This window comes from Hoplias malabaricus, chromosome 17 (genome assembly GCF_029633855.1).
Source record: "Hoplias malabaricus isolate fHopMal1 chromosome 17, fHopMal1.hap1, whole genome shotgun sequence".
In the NCBI taxonomy this organism is placed as follows: domain Eukaryota; kingdom Metazoa; phylum Chordata; class Actinopteri; order Characiformes; family Erythrinidae; genus Hoplias; species Hoplias malabaricus.
Genome location: NC_089816.1, coordinates 179,361 through 185,217, shown reverse-complemented (window position 1 = coordinate 185,217; position 5,857 = coordinate 179,361). Strand labels below are relative to the sequence as shown.

Below are 5,857 nucleotides of genomic sequence, written 5' to 3'. Positions count from 1 at the left end.
AAAAAATCGTCTAGGGTGCGCCGCGCGCTAGGCCGATAAGGTCCACCAAGCAGCGTATCATATATGTGGATTGGGATGGTGTGGTACTACGAAGAGGTAAGCAACTGCTATTTTCTCGACTAAATGGCCTTTCGGACCTAAGACCCCACCACCACCTGTTAGGTCTAAATGGAATTGTGGACACATACTCCCATTTGTGGCCAGATGGTAGTATGTCAGTGTAGTTTTTATTTATTTTTTATTAAGTTAATGGAACATATGATTGGTCATTTGAAAATGGTACTCAGGCAGCTAGTACTTAACCTTTTCCATGTTACATATTTCAGATTATTCCAATTTTGGACATTTCAATTCCAACATTACTGATTATACACAGAGTCTTGTACAAAAAAGAAGGCATGGGTTTGAAAACGTTCAACGTACACATGTATCATTGTCACAAGCATTTTAAAATGTGCACTGTGTACACATTTGAATTTGATATGTATTTTTGAAATTGTGATGGAGAAAATAAGGACAAGTATTAAGAATTGAAATCTAACAGAGCATTTGGAATCAGAAAGTAGTTTATTTAACCTTAAGGTGGTCAACATACAATAGCAGAGAGTACTATGTGAATGTGGACAAAGGAGATGTTTTCACAGAGATATTTATATAGGTAGTTTATACGTCATAACCATAAGATAATCACTCGATGTTTCTGCAAGCTTAGTTTCCTTAGAGACATCTCAGTTTGATATACAAGATGTGGTTTGTTCTAATAAAGCATTGACCTCGAGCTGACCTGACATACACTTAGTTTTTGAGCTCTGTTGACGATTAGAAATGAATATACTGACAAACAAGCAGACAAGTTCTTTCAACAGAGACATATAAAAATTACCATTACAGAAATATCTGAGTTTGGATATCCCTATCTTACTAAGAAAAGTCGACAAGAAATGTTGTAGAGCAAATCAAAAGCTGTTCAGCAACATATAGCAAGTTTTGGTCCCTTGTGTACAACCAAAAATACAACCGCAAAGTTGCTTCAGAATATAGTGCACCTTGTCTGCCCACTGCAACGGGCTTATCCGCGCTATATTTTACCAGCCGTAACTACGAAACCTCATGTAATTCTACACACTTAGAGCAGGCCAAGCCATTTAAAATGAAAATAACCTGTTTCCAAATTGAATTATACAAGAACAAGTATAAAAACAACAATAAAGTAATTTTCACTATTAGAATTAACTCACACATCCATTCCCCTCATTTTCCTTCAGAAAAGGGTACTTAAATATCAGAGCTTTACACACTTGCACATACTCATTTGTACACTCTAAAAAGTGTATTTGGGCAGTAGTTCCTATTATAGACTTATTTACATTAACCTCAATTAATTCTTTTGCCTTAGTTCCTACAACTTACTTTCATGAGTTCAATTAACTTAAAAGTCACACATTTTATCTCAAAATAACTTTTTACTTTGAGACTACGTGAAACAATTAAGTTTAAAGCAGCTTTACGTCTGACGTCATTACGTAAGCTTTGCGCGAGGCAGATCTCTGGTACCGACAACAGGTGCGCCCCGCTTTTTCTTCCGAACATCGACGGTCGACGTGACTCGGATAAAACAGTAAGTATGCTACCCACCATAACCAAACATTTAATAAACCTTAAAAAAAAAACAGACTGCACTGTAAAAAATCGAACTTCAAATTTAGTTGATTATACATTGAAATAGTGAGTTGGGAATAGAACTCAATTGTGTGATAGTTCATCTAACACGAAATGTATTGTTCTGATCAACCTGTAGGCACAACATAAAAAATGTGTTGAGAAGATTTGTTTGGAAAAGTTGCTGATTAAGATAAACCTGCGCATGCTCTGTTCTAGTCATGCGCATGCTCAGTGGGAGGTTCGGGAATACGCGCGAAGGACGGTTGATTCCTCTTTGTTGTGGCTCGAAGTTTGGAGAAATTCAAGATTGAGGTAAATAACTAGTGATAGTTCACAAAGCATTTTAAAGTTACGTTTCTAGTTTTAACACTATCTTAAAGCCGTGAATATGTGAGGGAAATTGCCGTGGCATTGTTATATTAGCTAACTTTGCCAACTCGACTGAGCCATGGAAAGTTTGAATATGAGCCGTTTGTTTCATTTAATCAAATGCCCAACGTAACAGACTCAAGCAGGCTGTAACAAGCCTGAGCGCTTTCTTTATGTTCTATTTTGAAAATGTTATGTATCTTGTTGGCTGGCTTTTTTCCATTCCACCTTAAATACCGGAATAGGTAACGCTATATTGAGCCTCCTCGGTGTTTGTTGAGCTGTTTAAGGTAGAACGGAAAATTCAGGATGCTGACTACAACAACGCTCCTTTAGTCTGATATCATTTATATGAAAGCAGCAGGGTGTTATTACAAGATTAAGCCGTCAAAGATACAAAAATATCCGTATTGTCTGAATCAGACCTACTATTTGTTTTTTGTTTTGCTTTTGAGAAGTTCGTAGGTGTCTAACAGCACTAGCACTATACCTAACATCGTCTGTTTCTCAAAACATTTAGCTAAATGTAATGTGTGTGTGTGTGTGTGTTTAAATAAATTACAAAAACATTAAATAACGTTACATAGAGTTTGTGGTTCTGTAATTGCATTTACAAACTATAATTGTGTACAATGACAATACTAACACTAATATTGTTTTCATTTTCAAGGAAAAAAGGGATACATTAGATGAAGTGCAAAATCTGCTCTTTCACAAGCCAAGACACAGACGTTGGGTTGAAGCACCACAGAGTACGCCATGGATTTCATGGTACACGCTGGCCCTGTTTTCACTCCAATTGTGTGTGTTCCTTGAGATGTCGTTTTTCAAAATGTCACAGTAAATTATCTACATGTCACCAAAGTTCTACCTTCAAATGTGATCTTTGTGATTATAAAGATGTTTGCGATATAGCCCTGCAGGGCTGAGTGAGGATTCCTTGGAAGAAGAGAGAAAGGCAATGAGGGCTGAGATAGATAAAAGGGTCCAAACATTTTCTTTACGGTGGAAGGAGGTTGTTGAGCAGGAACCTCTGGTTGGTCTGGTTCGAGAATGATGGCCAGCACTGTTCTTGGAGAGTCAGGTGAGTAGTGTTTGTTTGCTGTACTTGTGACTCTGGCCCATTTCAGCATATTTTTCTTTTTATAGTTTTTGTTGGATTGTTTCACACTGCAAAACCTAGTGTGAACCAATCTAGTTTACTTGTCTAAAATGATACTTAACTTTTTTTCCCCAGAACAGTTCCAAAACTGTTATAATGCGAAGTCATCAGCTGTTTGGATTATTTACTTATTTTTTTAGTTATTTCCTTATTAACCAAGAAGCGTACAGCATTGTCCAACCACAGTAATGTTATTTAAAGGCAACAAGTTTTATCGCGCACAACATTTGTCACGAAAGCGTCCCAAAAGAGCAATTTTCCTGTGGGCTATTTTTCTGGCCTTGGGATGACGGGATGGTTTTTGTCTGGATCCCTGCATAACTGTTATCAACTGAATCAGTGTTTGTCTAGAAATGTTCAGGCTCTGTACGTAATGACTGATAATCTGTATTCTCTATTGTTTACTCCTCTCTCTCTCTAGATATGCAGTGAGTTTCGTAGAATAACTGCCATCAACCTGAAGAGTCAGTTTCATGATGCACTGGACACATGTGCCAAAACTCCTTAAACTGTACAGGAGTAGAAGGGCAGCCTTTGGAGGAGATGGGATGCATCTGTAGTATGTTTAATGCACAAGTTTTTGTGAAAAACTAAGTTTGTGAGGTTTTCACAATAAAATTTTAAAATATTCCATTTGTGCAATGTAGATTTATTATTTTAACCAAGTTGAATTTCTGAGTAGCGTAAAGGTATTTGACTCCTATTTGCAAAACTAAAATAACATGCTAAAAAACACTTTTAAAATTATTTAAATGTAAGCTGTATTTTAAGTACACTGTAAAAAGAAAACAGTTGATCCAACTTAATTGAATTGCTTCAACTGGTAACAAGTAATTCAATTAAGTTTATCCAACTTAATTGTTTAAGTTTAACCTTAAAAAAATAAATTGAAAAAACTTAATTGAATTACTTGTTACCAATTGAAGCAATTTTCTTTTTACACTGTATAGTGTGAGTGATAATGTAATGCTCAGTGTCACTTCGTCAGCAGTCATGGGGGTCCAGGTGTATGGAATGGCGTTGGTCTCTTATAGAACAGCGTTGGGCTCTAAACGTGTGAACACATGCTCGTTAACACGTTATTAAAAATTTGCGTGTTGACACGTAAAATTTTGTCGTGATAACGTGACCAAAATTGACACGTTTACACGCTTCTTAAGGTTTTCGCCAATGGGAGGCCTCAAATCCGGGCGTACTTACATATTCATGATAGGATTTACATCACACCCTGTAGCTGACACGAAACATAAATCCTTTGTGAACGTAGTCCCTACGTTTCATCTGAATTATTCATAACATAGTGAGCTAAGCGCTGACCTGTGGCTACGTTGAGCCCTACATGAGCAGTGTGAAGACAGCAATACTAGTAAGCTGTTTATGTTTCACAATAAAAAAAAACTGTTGTTTAGTACCTTAAAATTTGTAAACATGCATATTATTATATAACTTCATTCATAACATGCTCTAAAGCTTTTCATAATTTTATAACAAACAAACATCACTATTCACTCACACTGTGTGTGTGACACATACTGAGGCGTAATTCATTCACATTGATAAATTATGTGCATTCTTTTAATAGCATACTGCTAAACAATACAGTGTCAATACAAACCCATGGTGAAATTAACTTTCCAGATCCTCCTCTTTCTGTAAACATGTATACTATGTGTAAAGATACATTAATTTACTCATGTGTTATTTAATTATGTGTATGTACTTATATATGTTAAGAGAGGATAAATCTCCTTCAAAATTAAATTGAACAAAAAAATCTGAATTAAAAAAGGGCTTTTTTCAGCAGTAAATTCAGTGGTGGTTGAAGTGAGGGGTTTATATATATATATATATGTGTGTGTGTGCGCTTTTAAACGTATTTATGTTTATATAAATATTATGTTTGTATAATGTTTATACAAAATCTCATAAACATTGTTCAGAACATTAAACACTGGAATTGTTTCCGTTATTTGGTAAGTTAAGGCTTTATGTTGTTTCAGCAATAACGCCATACACCAGTAGGTGGCAGTAAAGCATCATGATTCACGAAATACACAAACTTAACGTGTTAACACGAAATTATACGCTGCGTGTTAACACGGATAATCCAACACGTTTAGAGCATAATTTAAAACAAATGAAAGAAAAAAAAAAACAGGAATTCAAGTTTATAAAGTGTATTGGACTAAAAACAATAAGCTCGTAGCCTACTTAGTGTATACTCAAATACCTACATGCAACATTGAGCCATGCTTTGGTACTGCGTTCTTATAATGTTTTTTGTGAATTGACTACACTCGGCTCAGAGTCACAGTCAGAAAACAGCGTTGGCCCACAGCAGGCTCAGTGTCACTTTTCTGAGTGTTCTTCGTCAGTAGTCATGGGGGTCCAGGTGTATGGAATGTCGTTGGTCTCTAAACGTGTTGGATTTGACCATGTTTTTTTTTTTATGAGATTTTGTATAAACATTATACATATATAAATACGTTTTAAAGCACGCACACACACACGCACACACACACATATATATTTATATATATATAAACCCCTCACTTCAACCACCACTGAACTGCTGAAAAAAACCTTTTTTAATTTAGAATTTTTTGTTCAATTTCATTTTGAAGGAGATTTATCCTCTCTTAATTTATATATAGAAGTAGATAC

At 35.6% G+C, this 5,857-nt stretch overlaps 1 long non-coding RNA gene across 2 annotated transcripts; it reads left to right on the top strand.

The window, feature by feature from the left end:
* The first annotated feature begins 1,896 nt into the window (after window positions 1-1,896).
* On the top strand, window positions 1,897-3,752 carry LOC136673213 (uncharacterized). Of its 2 annotated transcripts, none has more exons than XR_010795905.1 (4): window positions 1,897-1,974; window positions 2,702-2,802; window positions 2,947-3,115; window positions 3,615-3,752. It is a non-coding gene; the product is annotated as an uncharacterized lncRNA (long non-coding RNA). The 2 variants fall into 2 exon arrangements; XR_010795904.1 differs by having other exon boundaries at window positions 2,932-3,115.
* The last annotated feature ends 2,105 nt before the right edge of the window (window positions 3,753-5,857 follow it).